Here is a 22,043-nt window from a genome sequence, read left to right as displayed (position 1 = left end):
CCAGCGGTGGCCGCGGTACTGCATCCTAAGATCCGACAGTGTAAAACAATTACACCTGTCGGATCTTAGGGCTATCTATGCGTAACTGATTCTTTTTTTTTTTTTTTCATTCAAATTTAAGTTTATTTTCAATAAAAGTACATACATTTGTACTATAACAGCAGTATACGATTCAGTAATACACAGAAAATAATAAATCCAATGCATTGCTTTACATAGAAGATGGTCTTGTCATAGAAACTGACTATCATATACAGCCATATCATATGCTATCACCATACAGTGAGAGTATAACAGATTGTAATAGCTAAAAAGAAAAGCTAGGTATAACCAATAATTTATAATTAAATAAATAAAAGGATATTTCCATATACTATATAATTCCTTAGGCTTATTGTTGTCACACAATAAAAAACCCCATGTGTGTACTGGGTCTAATTTCATGGAACGAATAAAGGACAGGATTTCTGGATAACAATGACCTCTCTGACACCCCCACTGGGAACTGTCTGTGTCCAAGAGGTTAAGCAAACCTTTCAATCCCCCTTCCCTCCCTCCAATAATTATCACCAATACCCACCAGTATCTGTAAATATATATTTTCAAAACCCTTAACATACCTAACATCCCCAAAAATTTGGTGGAATCTTTTGATAACCTAAACATAGGCTAATACAAATGTTTATATATATTTTTTTTTTTTTTTTTTTTTCTAAACATAACACTCTGAGAATGAGAAATAACAAGGATGTTATCCTCGTGTAAAAAACAAAATTATCAAATCAAAGAACAATCAATGAAAAGAAGAGAAAAAGAGAAGAAAAAAAAAATAAAAAAAAAGATCAGGGGAAAGTAAAAAAGAAAAAGAGATGGCAGCCTGCCTGCCAACGAACAACATCGTTCTAAGGATATAAATATCACCACAGCCTTTATGGGATAAAAGATATTCCCATAAATTTCATCCATGGTTCCCATATTTCATGGAAAAGAGTAGACATATCCAACATGGAACAGACCCTCTTTTCTTGTTCCATAATCCATGTAACCTTTTGTTTCATATACCGGATGGAGACAGTAGATTTTTTCCACGCAGCTGCAATTGTGATCCTGGCACCTGTCAGAATGTATAGGATGAGTTTTCTAGTAACCTTGGAGGTTTGGGGTAACATCCCGTGAAGTAAAGCGATAGTGGGGGATTGATGCAAATTACAGCCTGTGACACGTCTTATTATGTTGAACACCTTATTCCAGTATCCACGTATTTTGGGACATTCCCACCATATATGTACCATAGACCCCAATCCCTGACAACCTCTGAAGCAAAGGGGCGAAGTTGACGGATACATGGAAGCCAGTTTAACGGGAACTAAATACCACCTAGTATAAATTTTTACATTAGCCTCTACAAGGGATATATTCACATATCCTTTAATGGATCTAGTATAATTACTACACCAGTCAGATAAATCCCAGTTGTTATTAAGTTCCCTTTCCCAGGCCAGCATATGAGGTAATTTGGTGCAGTTATTAGCAAGCGATTGATATATGATTGAAATATTCCCCTTCCTGATCAAACCCTGATCACAATTACTTTCATAAGGTGTCAATAGTCCAGAGATCGAGCCACTATCCCATAGGCTTTGTGCATAGTCATGTAGTTGAGAAAATCTTAATTTTTCTGAGACAGGAAGACCTAGCTTGTCAATGAAGTGTTGTTCAGGAAGTGGACCCGAGCGCGAAAAAAAACGGCCTATACGATACAACCCTTTGTCATGCCACCATTTGAACGAATCTACTTCAATTTTAGAAACAAAGAGTGGGTCTAGAAAAACACTCGATAAAGGTCTGCCTTTAGAAATTAGAGAGGGATTATTTTTAAGTGAATCCCATAAAACAAAGGTTTGAGAAAGAGTCGGAGATAAAATAGAAGGCCTATTCTTGGTAGGACTCCACATTAACTCCTCTATCGTTAGATTCGGGGTTGCCTGCTCTTCTATATCTAACCAGTCAGGGCGTTCATGTTTAAGAAAAGTTTCCGATAACTGTGCCAATCTTGCTGATTGATAGTACCATAATAAGTTGGGTACCCCCAGACCCCCCTGTTCAGGCAAGTTATAGAGAGTGCGAGATGGAAGGCGTGGACCCTTATTGTTCCAAATAAACTTGATAATCTTTCCTTGAAAGGATTTTAGATGACTTTTAATTATCGGTATGGGTAATGATCTAAAAAGATACAAAAGCCTAGGGAGAAGAGTCATCTTAACCGAGTTAATTCTACCAATCCAACCTATATTCTGAGTCCCCCAATCTCTCAAATCTTTCTCAAGTTTTCTATACATAGGTGGATAATTGGCCAAATACAAGTTTTGGATGTTGGGGGTCAAATAGATACCTAGGTATTTGATATAAGAGGTGTCCCATTTGAATCCATAATTTTCCTTCAGTAGAGAAACCGTGGATTCAGAGAGAGAAACATTGAGGGCCCTAGACTTGGCCATATTCACAGTTAGACCTGAAACCATAGAAAATTTGTCTAAAAGAGAATATAATTCCGGTAGGGATGTATCTGGAGCGGTCAAAAACAGTAAAAGGTCATCTGCAAATAAGGCACATTTATGCTCCATTTTGGCACATCTAACTCCCCTGATGTTTGTGTTCTCACGAATAGCTATAGCCAAGGATTCCATAACTATTGCAAACACCAGGGGAGACAGAGGACAACCCTGCCTAGTACCCCTATGAATCTCAATAGGTTCCGAAAAAATACCCTGAAAGCGTATATTAGCTTTAGGATGAGAGTAAAGTGCAGATAAGACTCCAAGAAATTTCGTGCCAAACCCCCAACGTTTCATCACTTCTAACATGAATGGCCATGATACTGAGTCAAATGCTTTCTGTAGATCAATAGAAAGAAGCATTCCCCTTTGATTAGTATCACCAGTCCAACCCGAGTTCAAAATGGAGATCAGATCCACAGCCCTCCTAACCTGATCAGGACCTTGCCTTCCAGCGATGAAGCCTACTTGATCTTTACTAACATACTGGCCAATGAAAGAGGACATTCTATTGGCCATTACCTTAGTGAGTATCTTAAGATCGTTGTTAATGAGGGATATAGGTCTATAGTTTTCCACCAGGCTATGGTCTTTTTCTGGCTTTGGGATAACCGAAATATAAGCTAAATTAAGTTGCCTGTCTATGGGAACTCCACCGGTCATGTGGTTGAAAAATTTAACCATGTAAGGTGTCAAAATGCTCGAATATGTTTTATAATAAGCACTTGAAAACCCATCAGGGCCCGGGGCTTTATCTAATTTTAGGTTTTTAATTACTAACAATACTTCTTCAGCTGATATGGGAGACTCCATCATTTCTCTATGTATTTCAGTCAATTGAGGTAGATTCAAATTGTCCAGAAAATCATCCATTCCCTCTGAAGAAGAATCATCAGTGGATGCATAAAGCTTAGAAAAAAAATCATGAAAGGCCTCCATTATCTTCCTAGGATTCAGGGTAAGAGAACCATCAGTCATCCTTATTTTAGGGAGAGACCGTGATTGAAATCTAGGTGAGAGTTTATGAGCTAGCATCGGGCCTATTTTATCTTTAAATTTATAGAAATTAGCTCCAGTCCATTTCATATCTTCCCCAGCTTTAGTGGTAAGTACCAAGTTTAGGGCAGATCTAGCTGCATCAAGTGCCTGAGTAGGAAAGTTAAGAGGATCAGATTTATGTTTTTTACGGAGCTCTAGATAGTTGTTTTCCAGCTTCCTTATGTCTATGTTTCTTTGTTTCTTGAGGCCAGCGGCCACTTGTATAATTTTGCCTCTGATAGAAGCCTTGTGGGCAGCCCACAGAGTTTCAGGGGACACATCTCCTGTATCATTATGCTTAAAGTATTCTAGAAGAGATCGCTCAATATCCTTCATTAGGACAGGGTCCTTCAAAATAGACTTATTTAGTGTCCAATGAGACACTTTAGGAGAAGTGTCCTCTCTCCTCAGTGACAATAGAACCATCGAGTGATCTGACCAAGAAACATCAACTATATGAGACTTAATGGCAGCTGGGACGTGATGGTTAGAGATTAATATATGATCTATACGCGAATAAGAGTGGTGAGGGTTAGAGTAGTGAGTATAGTCCTTAATTTTGGGGTTCATCTCCCTCCAGATGTCAGTTAATCTAGACTGATGTAGAATGCGTGCTACTTGTAGACTAAGTTTAGTCGGTCTGACGATTCCCTTGACAGAAGGTTTGGACTTATCCAATCCCGTGTCAAAAGCTAGGTTAGAGTCTCCACCCATAAGAATGATCCCCTCCATAAATGGTCGGAGGGTATCAAGCATCTGTGAGAAAAACTTTTTCTGACCTCTGTTAGGAGCATAATAAGAAATAAATGTGTATAGTCTGCCATCAAGGGTACCTTGTAACAATAGAAACCTACCTTCCGGATCTCCAAATTCTTTAGTCAGGTTAAAATTACAATACCTAGAAAACAAGATGGCCACACCCTTAGTTTTGTTTTCTGCTTTAGCTAGGTAAAACAATGGAAAGTGGGCATGCATAAAGGAAGGGTTGTATCGTTTAGGAAAGTGGGTTTCTTGAAGGAAAACCACATCTACACGGAGAGACTTGTATACTTGAAAGGCTTTGCGCCTCTTAACAGGAGAATTCAACCCCTGAGTGTTGTGAGTAACAACACTAAGGGGTTTAGATACATCATTTGATCCAGCCATAAGTCTTGTCGACATCTATGAACATGCGGGACCGTACAGATATCATCAATAGTCTCGCAAATACGAACAATGGCAGGCAGGCTGAAGAAACGAAGAGAGTATGAAGAAGAAAGAAAAAGAAATGAAAAGGAGAGATAAAAAGAGAAAAATAAAAAAACATATAGCACAATAAACTATTAGATCGTGCAAGGTCAAATCGTGACCCAGAATGGGGGAAGAGAATGATTCTCCTTCCCTCATTCAAACAAGAAATTTTTGCATAGTCCCAGAAAAGGACTATATTCTTACCCATTGGGTCGACAAAGTGTCGACACAAGAGGTAAGTTGAGGTTCAATACCTCACCGTCGTCAGTTGCCGACAGAATAAACATTACACCTTAAAACAAGTTTAAGAAAAAAGGCATGTGAATCATAGGATGACCCAAAAACAATAGGAGAATAATCTAAAGAAAAACGGCATTAATCTAGACATGTAATCCCGGAGTCTTCTTTTTTTAAAAAGCATCCGGGATAAAAATCCATCTGAATTAAAGATTAAGAGATACGTCCTGGGTAAGTCTATTCAATATCAGGGTGCTTGGTCACCTCCAATTTTCCTGTACTTGACCTTGTTCCAAGGATTTTGAGTCGGACTAGTAGGTGTGTTCCTCTTGGCAGATGGAAGTTGAGGCGGATTAGTGTCCATGACAGGATCAAGAGATATAATTTTCAGATCAGACAGAAGTCGTTCACCTTCTTGGAAATTATGTATTATATGGTTTCTACCATTATAATTGAATTTTAAGGCGAAGGGGAAAGCCCATTTATACTTGATGTCTTTGTTGATGAGGGCAGACAATAACGGTTTCATTGCTCTTCTTTTCTGAATGGTATATGGTGAAATGTCAGAAAATATTTGTATATTAGTACCTTGGTATTGAAGATTCTCCTGTTGTCTGGACCGTAATGGACTCAGGAAGACCCCTAACTCTGAAGTTTTCTCTTCTTGACCTGTTTTTCAAATCGTCAATCTTAGCCTGAGCGGCCTCCAGTTGTTCTTGTAGGAATGGATATGGTTATCATGTTGTTCAGTTTTAGAAACGTTAGTGTCCAATTTATGTTCTACAGAATCAATCCTGTTGCCAAGACATTGGAAGTCTGCCCTAATATCTTTAGTAATTTTCTCAGCCGTGTGAGCTAAACCCCTTTCCAGCATTTCAGAGATCCTGTTATAGAGATCAGTAACATTGAAAGAAACTTCTGGGGCAGTTTCAACGTTAGCAGTTACTTGTATAGGGTCATGTGAGGGAGACACCATAGGAATCCCGTGATCAGCCATTGTAGGTATTATTCCCTCCCTTACTACAGATGAAAATATAGCTGAAGTTGTAGTAGAACCTAAGGGAGGAGGCAATGAGGAGGGCATCAAATGAGATGAGATTTGTTCATTAAACTTCGGATCCACCACAGGCACCTGAGGACTTGTATGAGGAGGGGTGTCCATATCAAAAAGACTCTCCTTGATAATTGAGTTCTTATTTTTTTTGCCCTGTTTCCCCTTCATATATAATAAGTGCTATAATGAATTTGTATCAGCAGGAGTTAAGTCGCACTATAGTTTAGAATCAGCAGTTCACTCCTATAACTCCTATATAAGCTCCTATAGGTATAACAGTCCTATAATCATCATCATTCAGCGGGTGTTAATCATGTGATCAGTCCATACCTAGCTTTGAGCCTTTACAGTAAGTATTGTAAAAAGACTAGCACCATGAAAATGCCTCCAATTACGTATCATGTAGGTGTCATATTAGTGGATATGTCTGCAGCTTTCGTCGACTAACATCAGACAGTGAGTAGGAACACCTCAGTAAGTTTCCATTGCAGGGATAATCATAGGATAATCCGATAATGTATAACACAGGCCCTGGGCACCGTGTCGAGTTGGTAACCAACCTCTGACTACTGTGATTAGTCTATTATTGCAGTCAGGTATCCAGTGTACAAAAAAAAAAAAAAAAAAAAAAAATTACTTCAGTTTAGAGAAGAAATAAATATATTAAAAATTCCAAATAGTGTGATACAATGGATTATGTAGGTTGCAAGATGTAACGGTGACCTGGGGATAACATCCATCTATATTCTATCAGTTCCTCGCATTAATGTCGCAGGAAAATGGTCACAAGTCACCACACACTGAGTTTTAGTCACTGAGGCGGATTATGAGAGAGAATTCCAAAAAATCGTACAGTCAGTTCTTATATTTAGGTAACTAGTTAACAAAGAAATACCTCAGCATAAGAAAGTCATCCAAAATGCTTCAAATAATATTAATAACAGGGCAGACCCTGTTTTCTCACACAGGCGTGAGGTAATATGGATCCTGGGTGTTTATTAAGACCCTGAGGAGAAGGCCTTAAAAATAATAAAAAAAAAATGGGTTGCTTCCAGGCTCTTGCAAATATTTGTAATTAATACTGCTTAAACCCCCACACTGAGCTTTCAGGAACTGGAGGGTGATTTTATGAGGAAAGTTATCCAAAAGCCAGCAGCTTTTACCTCATAAAAAAAAAAAAAAATTTATGTATGCTGCATTAAGTGCGTAGGCCACAAGATGGTGCTATCACCTCAATTGATGAGTGCGTCAGAGGGCCTCCGTTAAGAAGACGGGTGTTTCCTTCAGTCACCGTTTGGATGGTTGCTCCGGGCACCCCTCTCAGAGCAGTATGTCGCTGGAGAAGGAGGACGGGTGAATCGATCGGTCCGCTGTCCCCGCTGTACTCGATCGCGGTGTCGTCCGCAATTCACTAGGCCCCAAGATGGCGACGGAGCTCCTATGAGGGAGTAGGCCTCGAATCACCCCGGTGAGTGGGAAGACGTCCCAGGCAGCTAAAAAAGGTATGGGACTGTACAGGGAGAATCCCGGGCACTGGATGAGGGTATTTTGGGCATCCAAATTACAGTACCAATGCAGGATGGCTGCGTAACTGATTCTATGAATCAGTCGCATAGATACTCTGAGAGATACGACGGAGTATCTGAGATACTCCGTCGCATCTCCTTTGTGAATCTGGCCCTCAGTCACTATATGGCTAGATGGTGCTTAAGTCCACTAACTGCGTCAAAGTACCCCATTATTAGTGGTTCCTACACTAGTCATAGAATAAAATATCCTGCTTTTTTGAACCATAGGAGAAATACACTCCTCTATATGGGAGGAATAAAGGAGTCCTCCTATATCACAGGTGGACACTAATAAAAGGTAATGGCGGGGGATGATACTTTGCATGCAGACTGCTTCCATATTTATTCCTATGGCTGGAGTCATGTGCCCCCAGAGGGCAGGGACAGGGGCGTCCCTAGGGGGGGGGCAGAGGGGGCCCTGACCCCCCCAACATCATGCTGTGCCCCACCATGTGCCCCCCCAAAAAAACATTTTTTTTTTTTTTTTTTTTTTTTTTGCAATTTTTGTATTTTGCTCCCCGAGAGGGAGAGCGTCCCCAGTCAGCTCTGCGGGGGATTCCTCCCCCTCCCTCTGCTCGCCATCACTGCATAATGCGAGCGCTCACACAACCAGATATTCTAGCCTGGACCGTGTTTAAGTGTGTGCACTGCAGACTGCAGTACACTGTAATCACTGAACTACATTATCTCCATCCCTTCTCTCTCCCCCCCATCTGTCTCCCTCCCCTCTCTTGTTCTTTCAAAACATTCACAATTTACTTTCACTTTCAGTTAGGCAGATAATATACGGTGCAAATTTCTTTCCTGCATCCACAGATTGCAGGAAATAAACTTGCATGATTCCCCCATCAACAGACAGTGGTGATAGGGGAATATCCCTCCTGCCCAGCAATTATATTCTCCCGACAAACAGTGATTATCACTAGTGACTATACAGCAACCACTAGTGATAATTATAAGAGAATCTGCTCATTAATGGTTCAAATGTCAGCCAGTTTCTGCTGAACCAGCTGAGATTTAAACTGTCTATGGCTGGTCTTAGTTCTTAGGCAGCCCATACATTGATTAACACTGTGGAGTGTCGGCTTCCTGGCGTGATCAGGCATGTGGGATTTCAAACACACCCGAGCCCATCTCTGTTGGTTGTAGACAGTTGAGCTCCCTGCAGGTTGCTTAGCAGCAGTGGACCCTTCTCTGACATACTGATCGGGATGCAATCCAGGTGATGCTCTTAGTCAAATCCTAGTCCTAAATATCGGTGATTTTATTGATCAAAGCCCACACTTTACAGGCATAGAGCCCACATGGCTGCTGATCATACGGTTGATTATATTTATGTGGTTGTACTCTTGATGCTAATAAATACTGTGTTTATTAGATCTGACTGGGAGCATCACCTGGATCACATGCCGATCAGCATGTCAACAGAGAAGGTTATACAGCATTACTGCTGCTAGGTGACCAGCTGGGGGCTCAGCTCTCTATAACCAATAGTGCCAGCCTTCCCCTGCATGCACCCATAATGTCACCAGCACTAGATCCTAATAGACTGCCGCCGCTGCCAAGGAGACAGATTCCAGACCAGCGCTGTAAATAGCAGGGACAGGACAGCTGGGGATCCCCACTGTGGCAGAACACCAGGGCCCGGTGGCAAGACAACCTTTGCAACAATGATTGTTCTCCCACTGCTTTGGACCCTTATATTTTCTTGGTGTGCTGGTGACATATATCTCTTGTTTTCTGCCACCCTGGGGGGCCCCAGTATAGTAGGAAGGGAGCTCACTGCAGAACATATGAAAGGGCCCATAGTGGGATCGTAGTATATGGGCCCCAGGATATATATAGATATATAATTGCATTTTATAGTTGGCCCCCCTACTTTTGTCCCTGTCCCCCCATGTGCCCCTCCCTAAATATGAAAGCTGGAGACGCCACTGGGCAGGGATCATCATGGATAAGGACCAACCATAGGAATTATTGAAGCCCTGGTACACACGCACAGTAAGTGCAGGAATCCACTGGCAGTTTTTTCAGCAAAGGCTGTGCAGTGCCAAACAGGGCCACACAGTTGAGATCTCTGGAGCAGGTCTGAAGGCAAGTAAAGTACTACCATGTGGGTTGCACTTCACTTAGGGCTCATTTACACTTGCCTCGACTTCAACACACATTAAAGCGCCTACCACTTCAACATACTTTTTTGGTGTGTTTTTGACGCTTCTGCAATACTTTGGTAGTGCTTCAATAATGCTTTGGTGGTGCTTTTGTGAAGCTTTAATGAAACTTGGTAGATGCCCTGTGTGTGTGCTGATATCTCATACATGCAATACCTCCAAAACAAAGTGAAGCTAAAGCTGAATTAAAGCCTCTCTAAAGTTACAAGTGCTTCAACCGAGCTTTGTCATAGACTTCTATGGAGGCTTTGAAGATGATTTGAAGCACCATTAAAGCGACATGGGGTATCATTTTTGAAGCGAAGCTGAAGCAAAGCAAAGCAAAATGTAAACAGGGCTGTAAGCTAACTATTTTATTTACTGAAAGATGCTTTGACTGCCGTTCAGAGAGCTCTAAAAAAGCATGTCCGAGGCCATTTTTTAAAGCGTAAATATATGCAAGCCCTAAAAATGAAAATGTCCTTTATGGCATTCTAAACTACATGGCTTTTTGTGTAAGAAAGCACCTAGTTTCGTTAACCAAGACGACGTAGCGAATTAAGTGAGAAAGAACTCAGAGACTGGAACACTAGAGATTTGTGATTCTGAACCATACACAGTATTTTCATATTATTCTACCTGGACAGAGTCTTTGATAAACGACCGCCATTGAAAGCTTTAGAAATAATGGGCAGGCATTATGTTTCCTTAAAACAGGTATGTTATTCTGTGAATTTATTGACTGCTCTATAAACTAACAAAGACAGACTTCACCCCTCTACAAAGCTCAGATGATGTGTTAGAAATGTGGAACAAATGTATGTATATCACATGTGGTGATGGCCCGCTGTGTTTGTGGTACAGATCCGTCGATTCACCTCTGTATAAATTTGTACCAGGCTGGTAAAAAAAAAAAAATGAAACAATAATAGAAAAATCCATTAATTAATAACAGCAAGCCTGAGCAGAAAAGGTGTCCCATTTCCAAAGTGCTTACAGCGTAAGGTGCTGCTGACATGATCAAGATGGGAGAGCGTAGATTAAACTGAGCTGCACCCTCCATTGTACGTGCTAAACTTGGGTGGCGCTATTCAGTAAAGCTCTCTGTTTTCCCTAACAGCTGCAGAGAGATGTACACTGAGCTCCACTCCGTGAATGCCATGAGGTTCTGATGGTGCTAAGCTCTTCACACCACTTGGGTAGAACTGTGTTTTATTAGAGACATCTTAATACTCAAACGGTTTTTAACTAACTAGGGCTTCAAGATTATCCTGGGGGAAACGCTGCAGCCAAATTCTGTACAGAAATATGGACCATTTCAATAAGAAATGAACAGAGTGAAACTTTTTTCCAGGGCAAAACAAGTGAAGACAAATGGGGAGATTAATTAGGTAGACAACATATAAATTAGTCAGGATGATGTAATCTACAGGGCATTTATGGCTTGAGATTTAGTACTGAACGTGCCTCGGGGAACTCCTGAAATGTACTGGGCTGTAGATTTACAAACAGCAGAGTTATTTCAGCCGGGACGGCAGGATAGAATGTAGAGTAGAGATTTTGGCTTTGATTCTTTAGCATGTACACGCTGCAGAGTAAAAATTCAGCAAAAATTGGGTTTTAGATGCTGCTTAATAAAAAAAAAAAAAAATGCCTTGTACACACGAGTGGAATTTCCGATGGAAGAAGTCAGACGGAAGCTTTTCATTGGATATTCCGTCTGTGTGTATGCCCCATCGGAATTTTTCCGTTGGGGCATAGAGAACGTGTTCTCAATTTCTCAATCGGAATTTCCGTTCGTCTGGATGCAATTCAGACGGACTAAAAACCATGTATGCTCAGAATCAATTCGACGCATGCTCTGAGGCATTGAACTTCATTTTTCTCAGCTCGTCGTAGTGTTGTAAATCACTGCATTCTTGATGGTCGGAATTTGGTGTGACCATGTGTATGCAAGACAGATTGGGCGGAATTCCGTCGTAAAAACTGTCAGAGTTTATTCCGACGGGAAAACCGGTCGTGTGTACAGGGCAAAAGGGTACATATGCAGAGCTTTCACACAGTAAACAAAAAGTCCATCACAGTCCCATAATAAAATTCAGAGATTGGTAGACACACCACAAGTGCACTATTAATGCAAAGAGTGATCTGAAGATGTCCTCCACCGGTATCACAGCACTCCAAGCCACTTACTTTCAGTTGTGGACCACCACATAAAGCGATTAGCAGAGCTCAATTAAACATCAGCCCCAGTCGGTGCATCTAGAGTAGCCTCCTGGCATATTAACATCCTTTTAAAATTATATTATATTATATTATATAAAAAAAAATGCAGGATAGAGGGGTATAATAAAACCTCATTGTGCAGTATTAGAAACAGGTCTATATTTTTTTTATTTAGGTACATCAGAATACTTACAAGCAACAAAACATAAAACTCAAATCAATCCAAAAAAAGTGTCAAAGTTTCCAACCAACAAAATGGCCGACTTTCATGTGTGGTGACATTATGTGACCAGGCTCCATCCAACGCGTTTCATCATCAGATGCTGTTGGTCATTTATGTACTGATTATTTTAGTGTTTATCCATATCAACAAGTTTTTAGAGGAGGCACACCCTAAAGTGGTATCAAATCCAAATGCAAACATTTATTATATTGCAGCTTACCAATTCTTAGATGTGGTTACTGCATTAGTTTTCTTTTTTTATGCTTTCTTTCCTTTATTTCCACCTGGTTATCTGGCAAGTAAGTCTGTTTTTTTTTCCAAAAGAACAAGCTGTTCTGCAGATGTAGCAGTTACAGGGTTGAGACAAACCATTTACTACAGGGTTGCTTACAATGATCAGCTCTTATTTATTTATGCAAAACCTTTATCCCAAAAGGAAAAAAACCTTTTGCTGTAATTGCTTATAAAGTGTGAGCTGGAGTTTGGCTTCAATTTGTTAGTGTATCTAAATCTGCTAGTACAACTAAAATGCCCCTCCCCAGACTGGCAATGCTGCTGTTCATACATGCCCCTGCGCTCCATCGTCCATAGTGGGGGCACTCTACTACAGGATTGTGTTACTGACCAGATCATCAGGTGAAAACAGAGAGGAAAAAAATAAAAAATAAAACAAATGCATCCACCACATTTAATGATTGGTAAGCTGTATAACATTTTTGGGTTTGGGTTTATTACCGGCTTTAAAAACAACCTAAGATTCACAAAGCAGGGTGCAAACGCTGACTATCATGAAAGCATGCACAATTAAAGGTTATTTTAAATGCAAAACAGATGATATTACAGGTAGGGGCAATACTGAGGTTCTAAAAGACCCCCAGACACCAAGAAGGAAATGTGGCAGGGCCTATAAAAGTGGGTGAGGCGTTTTTGTTCCCAAAGAAGTAAACCATCTGGCTCCTATGCTAATTGTTGTCGCAGGCTGGAGAAGAACATTCAAAACAGACACCACCATGGATTTCACCAAGCTTTATATAGCCCTTCTCTACATGTAGTATACAGTGCCTTGAAAAAGTATTCATACTGCTTAAAATTTTCCAAAGTTTGTAATGTTACAACCAAAAACGTAAATATATTTCATTGGGATTTTATGTGATAGACCAACATTAAGGCTGCGTACACACGATCGGTCCAAACCGATGAAAACGGACTGAAGTTCAGTTTCATTGGTCCAAACCGCCCGTTTGTACGCCCCAACGGTCTGTTGTCCCTCGGTCCAAAAAAAGAGAACTTGCTTTAAAACCGAACCGATGGACGGCTGACCGATAGGTCAAAACCGATGGTTAGTATGCAAAAGCATTGGTTCAAAACCTGCGCATGCTCAGAATCAAGTCGACGCATGCTTGGAAGCATTGAACTTCATTTTTTTCAGCACGTCGTGTGTTTTACGTCACCGCATTCTGACCCGATCGGTTTTGAAAACGATGGTGTGTACACACATCAGACCGTCAGTCTGCTTCAGTGGTGAACCGATGAAAACGGTCCGTCGGACCATTCTCATCGGATGGACTGATCGTGTGTATGCGGCCTAAGTGGCACATAATTGTGAAATAGAAGGAAAATGATAAATGGTTTTAAAAATGTTGCATAATGCTGCAATAACAAAATCTTTTTGGGTATGTCTCTACCAGCTTTGCACATCTAGAGAGTACATTTCTTTGCCAATTCTTCTCTGCAAAATACCTCATTATCTGTCAGATTGGATGGAAAGTGTCTGTAAACAGCAATTTTCAAGTCTTGCCACAGATTCTCAATTGGATTTAGGTCTGGACTTTGACTGGGCCATTCTAACACATGAATATGCTTAGAACTAAACCATTCCATTGTAGCTCTGGCTGTATGTTTAGTTGTCGTTGCCCTGTGGAAGGTGAACCTCGGCCCCAGACTCAAGTCTTTTGCAGACTCTAACAGGTTTTCTTCTAAGATTGCCCTGTATTTGGCTCCATCCATCTTCCTATTAACTCTGACCAGCTTCCCTGTCCCTGCTGAAGAAAAGCATCCCCACAACATGATGCTGCCACCACCATGTTTTACGGTGGGGATGGTGTGTTCAGGGTGATGTGCAGTGTTAGTTTTCCGCATTTTGCTTCTAGGCCAAAAAGTTAAATTTTGGTCTCATCTTACCAGAGCACCTTCTTCCACGTTTGCTGTGTCCCCCACATGCTTCCCGCAAACTGCAAATGGGACTGTCCTGGGGAAGAAAGGGGTAAAAATTCCCAGTATTGAAGTGATTAAAAACATTTATTTTTTTTATTTTGAGCACAGTGGACATATTTTTTTTGTTCTTGTTTGGTAACTTTTTTGCTATTTAACCACTTCCAGCCCAAGGACGTCATATGACGTCCTGGGCTTTCAGTGGGGATATCTGAAAGATGCCTGCAGCCACAGGCATCATTCAGATATCCATCTCTTCAGCCGGCGATTCTGTGCACCTTAAGAATGATCATAGCGGCGGTTCCGCCGCTTGATCGTTCTTATAGGCGGCGGGAGGGGACGCCCCCCCTCCCACCGCCATCCGGTGGTTCTCCGGGCTCTCCTTTGCCATCGGAGACCCGGAGAAACGATCCGCCGGCGTCCGATGGAAACCATAGAGTAGACTGGTGACCAGATGGTCACCAGTCATCTCTATGATCGTCGGAGGACCGGGCGCGATGTTATAACTTCACGCCCGGGTCCTGAATTGTAAACACAGCCGCAATCGCGGCTGAAAGCATTAGATCTGTGAATTTTTTGTTCACGATCTAATGCTTTCCAGCCTGGAGGAGAGAGGAGAGATGTGAGGTCTTATTGACCCCGCATCTCTCCATTAAGAGTACCTGTCACAAACCATTCCTATTACAAGGGATGTTTACATTCCTTGTAATAGGAATAAAAGTGATCAAAAAAAAAAGTGTAAAAATAAAAGAAATTGAGTAAAGTAAAAAATAAAATTATAAAAAAAATTTTTAAACGCCCCTATCCCCGGTAGCTCGCGCTCAGAAGCGAACACACACGTAAGTCCCGCCACATATGTAAACGCCGTTCAAACCACACATGTGAGGTATCGCCGCGTGCGTTAGAGCGCCAGCAACAATTCTAGCACTAGACCTCCTCTGTAACTCTAAATTTGTAACTTGTAAAAAAAAAAAAGCAACGCCTATGGAGATTTTTAAGTACTGACGTTTGGCGCCATTCCATGAGTGTGCGCAATTTTAAAGCGTGACATGTTAGGTATCTATTTACTCGGCGTAACTTCATCTTTCACATTATACAAAAAAATTGGGCTAACTTTACTGTTTCGTTATTTTTTAATTCACAAACACGTTTTTTCCCCAAAAAAAGGCGTTTGAAAAATTATTGCGCAAATACTGTGCGAGGTAAAAAGTTGTTATTTAATTCTTATTTGAACTATTTAGTTCCAGGTTTGAAATTTAATATATCTGTTTCCAATGAGGCTACTCTGTTTCTAGATACTTTGCTGTATATACAAGATATATACAACATACAATATACAAGATAGCCACATTGTCAGTGATCTTTACAGAAAACCGACAGACCGTAATCAATTGTTACATTTTTCTAGTTTTCATCCACCGGGAGTGTTTAAATCTATTCCCTGGGGGGCGGGGGCCAACTACAACGTGTAGCCAGGATTACTAAACAGTCCGCTACTAGTGAAGATAGGTTGGATGAAATGGAAGCCAGACTGCGACAACGTGGATATCCTAGGGATATAGTTAACCAAGAACGTATAAATTTACATTGTAATAAAACAAAAAGTCGCAGAATGCCATTCATTTCACAATTTCACCCGTTTTCCAATCAAATAAATTGTGTCATCAAAAAACACTGGTTAACTCCTATGGGCTCAATCTCAAGCCACACTGCCACAATAAAGCATTCCCTGCAATAAGGTAAATAACACCCCACTAACTATTTCTCTCCCCTCAGAGACTCAGGCAGCCAGGGGAGCCATTGGTTCCTGCTCAGGGGCATTAAGGGCGCACAGGCGCCGCCTCAACTTTTTTACCCCGCTGCCGGCCCCTTTCAAGATGGCGGGCACATTAATTATAGCGGCGGGGGTGTTTTTTTGAAGCACCTGATTAGAGCCAGAGGCTCTAATAGGCTTTAAAATAAGGTGGGTTCTGGTTGCAGAATCACCTCTCCGCCAATCAGGAAGCGCGGACCTGATACCCGTTTCCCGATTGATTGAAAGGACAGGCAATCCTATTGGATGAAGAGGAGGAGGAGGAGGGAGATGCACGGCGGAAGCCGCCGTAATGCACATGAGGAGGAAGAAAGAAAGCTGCCGCTTGCCGGACACGCTACTCCCCCACCTGCTTCCTAGATGCGATAAGTGCTTGGCTTTGATGTCCCGACTGTCCTCCAGGGGGGCTTGCCACAGACCGGGGGGCTGTTTGTTCCCCCCCCCCCAAAAAGGAAAAAACCACTTGCTGCCACTGTTCCTGCTGCTGTCAGTCAAATTCCATGAGCAAGGAGACATGGGCAGGGCTGAACCTCACTGCCTGTGTCTATAGATCCACGCAGTGTGGGTTGAGATCGAGCCCGTAGGAATGCGACAATAAACAGCGGATTCCTATGGTGAAAAAACAAAAAGAGGAGGAGCATCAGCGAGGGACCCAAAAAGAGGATGATTGGGGCTGCTTTGTGAAAAACCATTGCACATAGCTGGAAGATATGTCATGTTTATTATTTTAAGAGAAAAAAAAAGAGCATTTACTATTACTTTAAGAGATACAGGTTCTGGAGAAACTGGCCCTGATTAACATACAGCGGTGTATCTTTGTGCGGGCGTAGCGCATTTCATATGCGCTACACCGACGTAACATAGAGAGGCAAGGCCAGTATTCACAAAGCATTTGCTCTCTAAGTTATGGCGGCGTAACGTAAATGGGCCGGCATAAGCCCGCCTAATTCAAAGTAGGTAGTGGGTCGTGATGTATTGAAATGAAGCGTGACCCCATGTAAATGAAGGGCCGAACGAACGGCGCATTTGCGTGCATGCTCAGAATCACATCACATATACTCCCTAAGATACGACAGCTCAATGCCTTCGACGTGAACGTAACCTACACCCATCCCCATTCACGTACGACTTATGCAAACAACGTAAAATCTGACGGCTGTTCCGACGTCCATACCTTAACATGACTTACCCCTGCTTTATGAGGCTTAACTTTACGTCGGACGTACGCCTTACGTAAACGGCGTAGATTACAGCGACGGGCGTAAGTACGTTCGTGAATCGGCGTATCTAGGTCATTTACATATTTGACGCGTAAATCAATGGAAGCGCCCCTTGCGGCCAGCGTAAATATGCGCCCAATATATGACGGCGTAGGAGACTTACGTCGGTCGTATCAAGCCAAAATTCAGGCGTATCTTGTTTGCTGAATAAGGCGCATAGATACGACGGCGCATCCGTGGACTTACGCGGCGTATCAGAAGATACGTCGGCGTAAGTCCTTTCTGAATCTGGCCCGTAATCCTTATCCTTGCTATTCTATCTAGTGTGATCTTAAACAAGCTACAAGGATGGGTGTTCAGACTTTTATGGCTGTATGCTTGATCCAGATCATAGGTAATGGGACCATGGTCATGATGAAACCCTGAAGTCCTAATCTTTTAAAAACAGCAAGTAAGCATTTGCTAGTCTCTGTCTACACTTCCATTTCTGCAAGCTGACGCAGTTTGGCCAGGCAAGGACACAAATTTGCTGCCTCAAGTAGAGACAAGATGAAGATGCCAAAGTGGAAGTGAAGATAAAGGAAGGCTGGACTGTGGGGGGCCATTCCATGTGATGAATAAGCATTTACAGGGTTTAGCAGCTGAAAGGAAGCAGCATAGTGAACCTGTAGGACTGAATGTAGAAGAAAAGCCTAATTCCAACTCTTCTTATAAATCATACCTCCTGCATTCTTCTAACTATCCTGCATACTATGTATAAAAAAAAGTTGTGTGCCTACCTATTTTTAATCTGGTCCGGTCACATGATCCATGTGTCAGGTGGCTGCTGCAGGGGAGATGGGGGAGCACCTACAACGGCTGGGCCATCATAGCCTATATATACAGTCTCTTCTGCTTGTTGCCTTTCTTTAGCAGTGGTTTCCTAGCAGATATTCTACCATGAAGGCCTGATTCACACAGTCTCCTCTTAACAGTTCTAGAGATGTGTCTGCTGCAAAAGGTGGCTACTTTGAAGAACCTAGAATATGAAATATATTTTCAGTTGTTTCACACTTTTTTGTTATGTATAATTCCACATGTGTTAATTCATAGTTTTGATGCCTTCAGTGTGAATCTATAATTTTCATAGTCATAAAAATAAAGAAAACTCTTTGAATGAGAAGGTGTGTCCAAACTTTTGGTCTGTACTGTATATATATATATATATATATATATATATATATATATATATATGTAGCGGGGTCATACTATCAAGGACTATTGATAGTTATGCATACCTAAATTCCCCGGGAGTTTCAGTCAAGTTGTACATATGTGTTTACTCTTTCTTAAAGCAATGCATTGTGGGATTTTAAGGATTAGGAGAAACGGACTCCATTGAAATTAGTAGGAATAGACTACGATGCCCACAATGCATTGGCTTCCCAGAGAACATTGCACCTCCGCACAGCTTTATGGGGGAGGTTACTTAAAGGCAAGGAGGAGCTGAACTCGCTCTTGGGGGATCGGCGCTCTTCCCTCTGCGGAACAGGGGAGAGAACTACAGCTAAGCAGTTAGGCCTGAAGCCTGATCAGGGATCCATCTGGAGACCAGCCATCTGGAGAAAGACAATACCAAGTGCCTCCAGCTTGCGCTTCCAAGAGACCGGAGAAACTCACCAGCTGGCGATCGTAGCAGTGGAGAGCCGGATACCGGAGACTGTGTGTTGTGTGAGGGACTCAGGCGGACTGGGCCTGCTCGGGTGAGAGGGCACTTGCCCAAGTTTCAACATTACCTCAGCCTTATGACTAATAGTACTCCATATACCGGAGTCATGTATTGCTCACTGATCTAGCTCAGAGGCCTAACATCCAAACGTTACGCTAGCGAAATTGACTGATGCTGACTGGAGGATCGGTCCACAAGCACCTGTGTTATCATACCCCTTTGACTGAGTTTAAATCCCCTCGGATTACAAATAAGTTAAAGCAGAGGTTCACCCAAAAAATAACTTTTTAACATTACATTTAGCCGAGTTGTCACAATGACAATCGGCTTTTTTTTTTTTTATTTCATCCCCGTACATACCGTATTTTCACCGCCGCTTCCAGGTATGTCTTCTGCGAGACTGGGTATTCCTAATTGATTGACAGGCTTCCGACCGTCGCATACTGCGCGTCACGAGTTGCCAAAAGAAGCCGAACGTAGGTGCGCAGGCGCTGTATAGAGCCGCACCGACGTTTGGCTTCTTTCGGCAACTGGTGATGCGCTGTATGCGACGGTCGGAAGCCTGTCAATCAATTAGGAATGCCCAGTCCCGCAGAAGACATACCCGGAAGCGGCGGTGAAAATACGGTATGTACAGGGATAAAATAAAAAAAAACAGCCGATTGTCATTCTGACAACTTGGCTGAATGTAATGTTAAAAAAATTTTTTTGGGTGAACCCCTGCTTTAAGTGCACCAACGTTTTCATCATAGACTTCATCACTGAGGAAACATTCTGAAGCTATTTAAGCCAGGCCTGGCCAAGGTTGCATGCAATTGTGTTTTACAGAACTACCCACTAGGGGAGCTCGCGAACATAGACCATCCATAGTTACTTATAGACTTAGTAATATTAACATTTTAGTTTGTTCTATTGACCCTTGCAGGGACGCCTGCAGAGTCAGCTATATATATGTTTATGTGTGCTTAATCTGCTGTTTATGTTTTTATCTCTTTGATGCCAAGTAAAGTTACCCTTGGTTTACTATACTATTTGTGTGAGGTGTGTTTGCGCCTGAAGACTGCATCCAGCAGAAGGTAACAACATAATTGCATATTACTGTATACTTCATAGGTGTTATTGTAGTTCCAGCTAAGAAGGGGACTTACAATACATTTACCGTATTTATCGGTGTATAACACGCACAGGCGTATAACACGCACCCTAACTTTAAGAGGGAAGTTTCAGGAAAAAAACATTCCACAGCCCCCTGCGTATAACACGCAGGCACAGTTTACCCTCTATTTTCAGGGTAAAAAAGTGAGTGTTATACGCCAATAAATACAGTACATTCATCTGGTGTGCCAAGGGAGGGTTCGAGCATATTAGAGGGGTGGATAGGTCAGAGAGTAGGCCCAAAAATCAAACCAGCGGCTCCTTCGGGAGTAGCGCTACATATATATATATATATATATATATATATATATATATATATATATATATATATATATATTTATATATATATACCTATATTGTGAAGCCAATATGTATGCAATCATGATTTCTTTTGAAGTCCATGCCCTGAATGCATGTGTGTAAATAAATGAAATTACCATTTTTTTTCTTGTCTTTTCATAATTGTTATGTGTATTTATACATCCATCTATGCCAATTAACCACTTCCCGCCCGGCCTATGGCCGATTTACGTCCGGGAAGTGGTTATGAAATCCTGACAGGACGTTCTAGAACGTCCTGCAGGATTTCATGCCGCGCGCGCCCGTGGGGGCGCGCATCGCGGCGATCGGTGATGCGGGGTGTCAGTCTGACACCCTGCATCTCCGATCTCGGTAAAGAGCCTCCGGCGGAGACTCTTTACCACGTGATCAGCCGTGTCCAACCACGGCTGATCACGATGTAAACAGGAAGAGCCGCCGATGGCTCTTCCTCACTCGCGTCTGACAGACGCGAGGAGAGGATAGCCGATCGGCGGCTCTCCTGACAGGGGGGGTTAGCGCTGATTGTTTATCAGCGCAGCCCCCCCTCGGATCGCCACACTGGACCACCAGGGATGCCCACCCTGGAGCACCAGGGTGGGCAAAAAAAAAAAAATGACAGAAAAAAAAAAAAAAAAATGACAGAAAAAAAAAAAAAAAAAAAGCATAAAGAAAAAAAAAAAGATGCCAGTCAGTGCCCACAAATGGGCACTGACTGGCAACCTGGCAAAAATCAGTGCTGCCACCCCAGTGTCCATCAGCGCCACCCCAGTGTCCATCAGCGCCACCCCAGTGTCCATCAGTGCCACCCCAGTGCCACCCCACAGTGCCCATCCATGCCCAGTGCCCACCTATCAGTGCCCATCTGTGCCACCCATAAGTATCCATCAGTGCCGCCCATGAGTGCCCATCTGTGCCGCCTATGAGTGCCCAGTGCCGCCTATGTGTGCCCATCAGTGCCGCCTATGTGTGCCCATCAGTGCCGCCTATGTGTGCCCATCAGTGCCGCCTATGTGTGCCCATCAGTGCCGCCTATGTGTGCCCATCAGTGTCGCATACCAGCGCCGCCAATCAGTGCCACCTCATCTGTGCCCGTCAGTACTACCTCATCGATGTCCATCAGTGCCATCTCATCGGTGCCCATTAGTGCCGCCATATCAGTGCCCGTAATTGAAAGAGAAAACTTATTTACAAAAAAATTAACAGAAAAAAATAAAAACGTAATTTTTATTCCAAATTTTCAGCCTTTTTTTAGTTGTTGCGCAAAAAAAAAAAATCGCAGAGGTGATCGAATACCACCAAAAGAAAGCTCTATTTGTGGGGAAAAAAGGACGCCA

This window comes from Rana temporaria, chromosome 5 (genome assembly GCF_905171775.1).
Source record: "Rana temporaria chromosome 5, aRanTem1.1, whole genome shotgun sequence".
NCBI lineage: Eukaryota > Metazoa > Chordata > Amphibia > Anura > Ranidae > Rana > Rana temporaria.
This window is presented reverse-complemented; position numbering follows the sequence as displayed.